Here is an 11,371-nt window from a genome sequence, read left to right as displayed (position 1 = left end):
TGATAACATGTTCAGATTAATGTTTTATAAAATTTAAGCATGGTCCTGTTGTAATTAAAATAATAACAGCAATATATATATGCCTATAAACGATATAGTAACAAAGCTTCTTCAAATAAAATAAATTGAATAATACAAAATAACATCTTGTCTTGTCTTGCCGTTATAATGCCCACAATCATTATATTGATTATTACATTCAACATAACATAACAACTTATGAAGGAAATATAATTAGAATAGTTAAGCAAAGGATGATAAAAATACAATAAAATATAACTCAATTAGTCATGATTACCAATGACAAAATTTCACGTAATTTATAAAGGATACTTTGGGAATAGTTGAGCGTAGAATATATATGCCTACTGGATAATAACATTGAAGTAAAGTAGACTTTAAATCAACAACACCAAAAATAGCTGGCAGGCGCGGTTGGGGGGGGGGGGCTTTGGGGACTGAAGCCCCCCCCCCATCCCCCCCAAAAAAAAATGGCTCAAGCCACCCCTAAAATACACAATCAGTTGGTAGTCAAAATAACAAGTAGGCCTTATCACACAACAGTTAAGGAAATGCTTCCCTCATGACAAAGGAAAGTATATTTGTAGGTCCTTTATGCGAAGGCCTATATAATTGATTAATACAGTATTCCATTCATGTCGTCATAAGTGCTCTAAATAAAATCAAAGTTTTTAATATTCAAATTCTAACATTTTCTCGCTCGGCCGCTAAACGCTCCCTAGCAAAATATCATCTGAATAAAGAATACATTAATGCTCTCTTATAAAGTGTGAATATAGGAAATCAATAATCTCATATAGGCTATATACTGCCTATCTTTTTTTCCCAAATTAACCTCCTTACGTATACTTCACCCACCACAAAATGCCATAAAATTGAAGTTTAAACTCTAAACCTGTCGTGTTTTTGTCAAAGGCGCTCCGAATTTTTGTCATTCTTTAGGATATTTTTCTTGAAAAAATGTCATTGTCGCTATTATATACTCCCTGATAGAGGCTAAACTTGTTGAGAACATATACTTTAGAGTCAGTAGTGCTGATCCATGTTTTGGACGGCGAGAGGGGGTAAAGACATTGGGTGATTTCAAGTCCGGTGTTGGCCTTGGTGTTGGTGTTAGTGTTGGAATTTGGATTGCTTCCCCTAGCTCCAAAACTCATTCAGATTTTGTAAAACTGATCCAGATCACATTATTGACATCTCAACAACTAGTGAGTGACTTTTCGGGACCATCTTCATGTTATGTTTGGTGTTAAAATCGTGTAAAAATTGACCTAACACCAACACCAAAAGGTCAACATCGGACTTGAAATCACCCAATGTCCAAAATATGTCGGCGCGCTTTGCGCGCCAAATTATAATGCAGAATTTTGCACTTGAAGCTCACCGAAAATTTACAGTTTTATATGTTAAATAGTATTTTCATGTCAAATTCAATGGATTCACAGCGGTTTCAGATGTTTGTCAAACACATTTTTGCATAATGGATTTTTTAAAATTTTTCAATTTGTCAAAATGATTGGGCAGGGCAAATCGATATGTTTGCCGCATCCCCAATATTTTCATGGCGATCGCCCCCTATATCCCATGATAAAAGCAAGATGTAGAATGATTTGACTGTACTCTCTACAATAGTATATACTTTTGTGTTTTACAGGGCAGTGATCATTGGGCAGTTTTTGCAGCCTTTATAAATGTTGAATGAATATCCCATTCAGTAATTTAACGATGTTGCAGGTGTAGGCCTATACATATATTTTATTTGTAAAGATTCATAAAGTGCTCTAAATGTAAGGTTTCACTTAAAACTTTTTCTCCCTGCATGGTGCACCACATTCCCTCGTAATATTTTAAGGGTTTTCATTGATATTAAAACCCCATCTCCTGCCATGTTCTATTATACCTTTTACGTTCAAAGTCTTAAGAAACGCATCAGGAGAGAGTAACACAAACACATTTCCTGATAACCAGTCCTACCCCCTCCCCCCTTATCATCAGGCCCTGATGCACACTATAGATGAACAATTCTCAAGCATTTTGAAAATGTGATTTTTGTTTCGCTCGGTCGCTCGGTCGCTACGCTCCCTCACACGATATTATAAATATATTTTTTATAGGAGGGGGACTAACTGTTTGGTGTGTATATAATAAGGCTATCCACATTAGGCCATTTCCATTGTATTGGATAAACCAACGTCGAATTTTTTCAAACCCCCAGAAGCCCCCCCCCCCCCAAAAAAAAAAGTTTAATCTAGAACCGCGCCTGTTAGCTGGAGTATAAAGGACCAGTGTTATTTTTTGGTGATATAGATTTGTGATTAGACCAAAAGCTAATAATAAAACATAGAGATACAGTGCCCTGGCAACGATTTTTTTTTTTTACAGGGGATGCTGATGTAATATTATTGACAGGCAAAAGCTTTTCACGGCTCCTCGTGGAGGAGCCGTGCACGAGGAGCCGTGGTGTAGTGGTTCTGATTCTCGCCTTGTAAACAGAGGGTCGTGTGTTCGAATTTCACCGCGGTCTGGCGTCCCGCTCTGGCAAGGCGTTAATCCACATTTTGATTTTGCCACTCTCGACCCAGGTGCTAAATGGGTACCCGGTAGGATGTGAAAGTCATTGTAGCTTGTCCAATACTGTGTGCACCTCACTGGCGACTGACTGGAATACTCCCCAAGGAGTGGAGGATGTGCATACACATCCTGAAAATAGCATCCTCGATCAGTCATATGCTCTCATCACATGCACTTATTCAATCTTTCTATAGATTCTGGCAAAATACCTGTGGAATGGAAACGTTCAAGGGTATACAAAGGAGGGGGAGAAAATGATCACATGACCAATTATAGACCAATTTCAATTAGGCCTACTCCAATAATAATGAAAATGCTTGAAAAAGCAGTGAACAGTCAACTACTTGAATATCTCACGGCGGATAATGACATTCTCACTAAAGAACAATCAGGTTTTCGAAAAGCACACTCAACAAACTCTGTATTATGTTACATCAGTGATCTCATATACAAAGAAATGGATAATGGAAATTTGACTGGAGTGGTCTTTTTTTATCTAAAGAAAGCTTTTGATACCGTAGCCTGTTCACGGTTGTAAACTGCGCACGAGCAGAAAAAGGGTCATTGGAGACAACCATGAAGGTGGCTTTCAAATTCACTGACATAGGCATTTGTGATTTGATGATTCCTTTCAAAATATTTGTCACATCCAAGCTAAAGAGTAATAAATAGAGCCTTCACAATCACTGGTATTTGACAGTAGCCTAAACAATAGTCAAATGTGCCAAAGGCAGACAATAAAACAGATTTCCAAACTTTATCCCTGATGTACTATTCTAGTCACCTGGTCTATACAATGCCTTTTGTTCTTAGAATTTGAATACTCTACCGGTAAAGCTTACGCAACATCTACATTTGAAAATGATAGTGCTTATCCTAATGAAAAATCACAAAGGTCATTTGAGAAAAGTTGATCATGAGCTAACCGTGAACTGGCTTATTAGTCCAGGATAGGCCCCATAGAGAATTGACCAATCCTTGTTTTTTTTATATATACAATATTTTTTGATGGTTTCTTGTCAATTCGAAGGTGCTGATTACGAATCTGGATGATGCCACTCGTGTAACCTTGAGCATTTTCCGCAAATTGGCAAATCCAATATGGCCGCCAAAATATGCAAATTACCCATAAAAATCATAACATTGTCCGCCCATTGGCTATGAAATGCATGAAATTGTGTGGCAGGAGTGAAATACTCTCTGGAAAATTTTTTTTTGACAAAATATTTATTTTCCTGATATTCAAAATGGCCGCCATATGCCATTCTATACTCTATTATGTACAATATGAATAGGGAAAACTAATTTTCACACAAATGAGCACTAAACTGCAAAAATCGCAATGTATGAACGAAGTAATGTATGCAAATCATCATTACTTACGAGATATATCATTTATTATGTCATATATGAGAACATTGCTGTATTTTTATGTCTAAAATAGCCGCCACTGGCCCAAAGAGTATTATGTACAATGACAATCATATGGCCGGGGCCAAAAAATGACAAGAGTGAGCACTAAAATGCATATTATTAAGATAAACGAGTGGAATACTGACTAAAAACATAATTGTTAATATGCCATTTATGTGATAAATGCTGTATTTTGAAATTCAAAATGGCCCTATATTTATCATGCACAATGCGAATGGAGAAACGAATTTTCACACGAGTAAGAAAAATAAAATGCATGTAATTGTGATCTACGAGTAAAATATTGTCTGACAACATGTTTTATTGCAAGACATATCATTTCTTTTGTCATGCATGAGATAAATGCTGTATTATGAAATTCAAAATGGCCCCTGTAGGCCCTAACAGTATTATCTACAATGTGAATGGGGACATATAATTTTGTAAGAATTTGGATTTGCTTGACTATGACATCCATATAATCCTGTTGTATGAGTAAAATGTTATTTGAAAACATATTTCTATATAATTTTCCATATAGTTGATAAATACTGTATTTTGACATTCAAAATAACCTCTACCATGTCTTACAAGCCCTAACTAGTACGTATGTAACATGCGAACAGGGAAACTAATTTTCACAAGAGTGAGAATCATAAAATGCATATAACTGATGTACGAGTAAAAATATTGTCTTAAACATGATTTCTAACTAAATACATCACATATTGGTCGTGGTGGTAATAAATGCTATACTTTGAAATTCAAAATGGCTGCCATAGGTCCTAAAAGTATTGTGTACATTGTAACATGGGACATATGATTTTGACAGCATTTGGCTTTGTTAGACTCTAAATATTGCACATAATTGTGGATTGTGATCTAAGGGTGAATTTTTGTCTAAAACCATGGTTTCTAACGAGATATATCATAATGCTGTGTACTTTTTGTGATAAATGCTGCATTTCTTAAATTGAAAATGGCCAACAAAGGCCCTTATCGTATGATATACAATTTGAGTGGAGACAAATAATGTTCACAAAAAGGGCATATGGGCAGCCATTTTAAATATTGAAATACAGTATTTATCACCTAAATTACATAAGATATGATATATTTTGTTATAAATCATGTTTTCAGACAATATTTCACTCATACATCACCATTTGGCCAAGCAAAGCCAAATTCTGTTGAAATGATTTGTTCCCATTCACATTGTGCATAATACCGCAAGAGCCTGTAGCGGCCATTTTGACTTTAAAATAACAGTATTTATCACCTAACTGGCAGAATAAATGATATATCTTAATAGAAATTATGCTTTCAGACAATGTTTTACTCATTGATCACTATTACGTGCATTTATGGTGCTCACTCGTACTCCCGTGAATATTGGTTTCCCACTTTGCATTGTGCATAATACAGTCAATGTCTATGGCGGCCATTTTGAAAGTCAAAATACAGTATTTAACACAAACTTGAAACCTGAATGATATATTTCGTTTGAAAATTTTAGACAGTATCCCATTAATTCATCACATATATATATGCATTTTAGTGCTCACTCTTATGATTTCTTTGCTCCTCTTTCTCATTGTGCATAATACTTTTAGGGCCTTTGGCAGCCATTTTGAATATCAAAATACAACATTCATCACATACATGGCTTACTAATAATATATTTCGTTAACAAATATGTTTTTGGTCAGAATTCCACTCGTTTAATCTTCATAATAAGCATTTTAGTGATCACTCTTGTGAATTTTTTTGGCCCCTATTGCCATTGTACGCAATACTGTTTGGGCCAGTGGCGGCTATTTTTGACATCAAAATACAGCAATGTTCCCATATATGACATAATAAATGATATATTTCGTTAGTAATGATAATTTGCATATATTACTTCGTTCATACATCGCAATTTGTTTGCAGTTTAGTGCCAATTTTTGTGAAAATTAGTTTTCGGCCCTATTCATATTGTACATAATAGAGTATACAAGGGCCTATGGCGGCCATTTTGAATATCAGGAAAATAAATATTTTGTCAAAAATTATTTTTTCAGAGAGTATTTCACTCCTGCCACACAATTTCATGCATTTCATAGCCAATGTGCAGACAATTTTATGATTTTTATGGGCAATTTGCATATTATGGCGGCCATATTGGATATTGCCAATTTGCGGGAAATGCTCAAGGTTACACGAGTGGCATCATTCAGATTCGTAATCAGCACCCTCGAATTGACAAGAAACCATCAAAAAATATTGTATATATGAAAAAACAAGGTTATGCCTCTTCTATCCTGGACTATATTGGTAGATAAACTGTCCAGCTTTGGAATCAGAGATATTGAAAGGGAATGGTTCATTGATTACCTACAATATCGTAGTCAATGCACGCGACTCTGGGAGATGCATTGTCAAAGCCAAGAAATATACGATTAGGAATACAATAGGGATCAATCCTTGGACCCCAATTGTTCTTACTCTATGTGAATACCTTACCAAGTTCGATAAAGAATGGGAAAGTAATAATGTATGCTGATGATACAATGATTCTTTACAGTGGTTCATCAGCAACGGAAACTCAAGCATGCCTCAATGAAGACTTGTATCACGTTAATCTCTGGTTGAAAGAGAATAGACTTGTTTTGAACACAACTAAAACTAAATATATGATAATGGGAACACCTCAGAAGTTGGGTAATGTTCACGAATCTTTTGAACTAAGTGTAGAAAACACTATACTGGAAAGAGTAACCTCCTATAAATATCTTGGTGTATTCCTAGATCAATCCCTCGTATGTAATAATCATTTAGATTACATTAACCAGAAGATAGGATCTAAAATATCACTTCTCAGTAGGCTTCGGCGTTTCCTTACTCAAACATGCTCTAAAGTACTTGCCAATGTACTAATTATAGTCGATTTGACAGTCCCATAGGCTCAATACACCAACATAGAAATGTTCTTTCCGATGAAGTTTTTTTTCTTGATTCGTGTTCCTATGGGGTCCTAGAACAAATTCAGCTTGGTTGCCCAAAGTTGCCGTTTGGGCAATTTTGCTAATTTGCATAAATCCAAAATGGCCGCCAGATGCCATCTTAAAAACTTAACTTTTCAACCCCTTGCCCTAAAATGATGAGTAATGACTCATGTTAGGGGTTTAGAAATGTGTAGAATCCATTTCTATTATCATTTTTGCAATATAACGTCATCTTCAGGTCAAATCCAAGATGGCCGCCAGATGCCATCTTGAAAAATTGACTTTTGATCCCCTTGCCCCAGAATGACGAGTAATACCTCTGTTTAGGGGTTTTGGGGTGTGTAGAATCTCTTTCTGCTATCTATTTTGCAATATAATGTCATCTTCAGGTCAAATCCAAGATGGCCGCCAGATGATACCACGATGATACCATTTTGAAAAATTTACTTCTGAACCCTTTGTCCAAGAATCATGAATAATACCTCTTTTCGTGAGTTATTTGATATGTTGATTCCATTTCTGTTGATAATTTTGCAATATAGGATCGTTCAGATAAAGAAAAAAAGATGGCCGGTAAACGCCATATTTAAAAAAAAGCTACCCCCGAGACTATTGAACCTTGAAGAAGTACTCTCCCAAAAACCGCACACGCTGTCCTGAAGAGATTTACTATTATGTGTAGGAGCTCATGTAAGGGTATTTCAGTAAGAATGATTCATTTCTTTTAATTTCTCAATTTCTAGTGGTCAAGTAAGGTCTCAGATGGTCAGATGGTTGATATATTTCGTCATTAACCGCTCACCTTGGAATTAAACAATTCAAGATTTGGGCTATGACCTATTATGTGAGTGCTCATAATTTTTTTATGTCCAGCCATATTTTTCTAGTGAAAGGACTTCAAAGTATTATTTTTTAACTAAAAAGTGAGTTCTCCGTATTTTTCAGATAATTTGTTAACTTATTACCTTCCTTTATAATTATCATTTGACTTTTCGTCCTGACAAAAGCCTTTGACTTGGTCAGCACGAGTGCACTTTTTAGCCTCCTGTATAGAAGATAGGCTCCCCAAGACTGATCCATGGTCATATCATTCCATGTGAACAGTTTGCTACAATGCTGGAACATCTGGTAGCTTCCCTCAGATCCTGTGAGCAGTGGTGTGAAGCAATTAGGCTGGGCCTGGCCCTGACACTCAGGATCTTCTTCTCCATGCTTCCCCAGTATGCACTTGGCGAATGCACAGAATGCATTTAAATATCCGTACCAGAGCAGATGGGAAAGTCTTCAACATCGACCGGCTACGTGCCAAAACAATGGTCAGGATGGTTCTCATTCGTGAGATGTCGCCCCTGCCTTTCATAAAGAAGCTGGAGTAGGCCTACAAGACCTATATAGTCATACAGCCGCCTGTTTTTTGCATGTACATGATGTAAGGAGTTTGGATGACCCTGTAAGACAGAAAACCTGATCGATTCAAGACACTGACTGTCCTCCAGATATCTCTATCAACAGCACGCACTCGTTTGGTTGTGGTGGACTCCTCACCTACCTTGCATTGACTATCTGTCTCTAATTCCCTTTCACTGGACAAGGAGATAAGCACCAGGATAGGAAACTCTGTCACAGCCATAGCCAAGCCCCTGAATGGAAATAAGTCATGGAAAACGTACGCCGATCAAGAAAAGCGACTAAACACCTTCCATGTCAGATGCCTCGGACGTATACTACACATTAAATGGCAGGACAAAGTGAAAATATAAGGCCCTTCAGCGTACGTGCATGCTGGCATCCCCAGCTTATTTTTGCTCCTTAGGTGACTCATGTTCGCCGGATGAAACTTTGGCAGATCCTAGAAGGGATTCGCCAATGTAAGGTGAGCTTTGTGATTAGTCCCCAGATAGATCACCTCCGTTATAAACACACCTGCAAACATGACATAAAACTTGCCGGCATAAACACTAACACTTGTGAAGATGTAGATGATAGTCGCCATCTATGGAGAGCTACTAAGTACAGGGGTCAAGACGTCAGAAAATAATCGGAATGCTACATTGGCAGGCCAAAGACCAAGGAGGAAGGCAAGGGCAGCATCTCTATCTGAACCTGTCTCAGCGCCATCCTCCTTCATCTGTACAAAATTTGCTTTAGAGACTGCCACTCTAGAGCGGAGCTCTACAGCCACTCTCGAAGATGCAATACCTAGCGCGCGCTACACCATCGTCTTTTGAGACGTACTGATGCCTACCTATCATTGGACACTTTGATTTATGAAAAATATGGAAAAACACTTTTAAATTCAAATAAGACTTTAAAGCCTCTTCAGTACAAAAGTACGGATGGACATTTAAAGAAATACAAATACAAAATTGATCATAGCCGAAACCTAGAGGATCTCTTTTAGGTGAGCAGTAAATGTCGAACGTCTGACATCTCAGATCTGACTTCCCCTTGAACTAAAAATTGAGAATTAATAAAAGAAATTAGTATTCTTACTGAAATCCCCTTACATAAGCTCTTACACTGTAAGCCTCGGAAAGTAATTTTTCGAGATGGCGCTTGGCGGCCAGCTTGGATTTGATCTGAAGATTATCCTTTATAGCAAAATTACATCAAAAATTTAATCAACATATCAGATGACTCACGAATAAAGTTATTATTCATGATTCTGGGGCAAAGGGTTCAAAAGTTAATATTTCAAGATGGCGTCATCTGGCGGCCATCTTGGATTTGACCTGAAGATGACCGTATATTGCAAAATAGATAGCAGAAAGAGATTCTACACACCTCAAAACCCCTAAACAGAGGTATCACTAGTCGTCATCTTGGATTTGACCTAAAGATGACGTTATATTGCAAAAATGATAATATAAATGGATTCTACACATTTCTAAACCCCTAAAATGAGTCATTACTCATCATTTTAGGGCAAGGGGTTGAAAAGTTAAGTTTTTAAGATGGCATCTGGCGGCCATTTTGGATTTATGCAAATTAGCGAAATTGCCCAAACGGCAACTTTGGGCAACCAAGCTGAATTTGTTCTAGGACCCCATAGGAACACGAATAAGGAAAAAAACTTCATCGGAAAGAACATTTCTAGGTTCGGAAAATGTCAAATCGACTATTATGCCACATTTTGATTACTGTAGTCCGACTTGGTCCAATTGTAATTTGAATGTAAAAGACACAATTGTCAAATAACAAAATAAATAAGACTTTATGATAATAATAATGATAATACATTGTGTGCGGGAATTACTGATTTAATCCGATGACAGGTGTAAAAATATAAAAGGCGCTTAGACATGTCGTTCCGATGCATTATGCGCTATTAAAGCGGATCATTATTATTATTATGAAAAAAAAAAGAAGAAGATTTTACTATACAAAATGTAGGTTACAGGTAAGCAATAAAAGGGGAGGGGGTCACTATACAAAATGAAGGTCATTTAGGCCCCGAGACATTTGACAAGCCAACAAAAAAAGAGTATCACTACAAAATGTAGATCATTGACAAGCAAACAGGGGGGGGGGGGGGTTCAGTACAAAATGAAGGTCATTTGGGTGCCGAGAAATTGACAAGCAAAAAAAATATATCAAAACAGGACTACAAAATGTACGTTATTTTGGTTACATTTCTCCATTTTCCCACCAGGGGGTGCTGCCCGTGGAGAACAACACACGCATCACCCCGAGGAAAACCTTGGGGGTTCTTCGGCAACCCCGCTTTCCATCAGGGCCATGCAGAAATATCAAAATGAGCTTTGAAAAGCCCATCTATTTTGTCTTTCGTAATATATTACAGAAAGTGAATGAAATTTCTGTGAATTTAACTAAATATCACTGACGTACATATCGTCACCCGCGGGTGGGTCGGTCTAAGCCCCTGATCGCCGCTGTTCAGACTTTATTGTTTATTTTTCATTTTTTTATTATTATCATTATTATTATTATTATTATTATTATTATTTTTTTTTTTTTTTGGGGGGGGGGAGTGTGACACCCACAAATGTAATAATCGCCCACAAATGTAATAACGCCCACAAATGTAATAACACTTTACCCACAAATGTGATAACGCCCACAAATGTAATAACACTTTACCCACAAATGTAATAATTTCACCCACAAATGTAATAATGCACTTTACCCACAAATGTAATAATTTTTGATCGCCCACAAATGTAATAATGACTTTACCCACAAATGTAATAAATTTGAAGGGATTTTTGGCGAATCCGTTCTAAACTAAAATCCTATAGTAATGCGTTCATATAGCACAAAAGTACAGTCTTTTTTCCAGACCCGGTTACAAGTCCAAAGTCTTTTTCCAGACCCGGTTGTTTCAAAATTATAATATACGTCAAAGTCTTTTTCCAGAC

This window comes from Lytechinus pictus, unplaced genomic scaffold (genome assembly GCF_037042905.1).
Source record: "Lytechinus pictus isolate F3 Inbred unplaced genomic scaffold, Lp3.0 scaffold_20, whole genome shotgun sequence".
In the NCBI taxonomy this organism is placed as follows: Eukaryota; Metazoa; Echinodermata; class Echinoidea; order Temnopleuroida; family Toxopneustidae; genus Lytechinus; species Lytechinus pictus.
Note: the sequence above shows the minus strand (reverse complement) of the source record.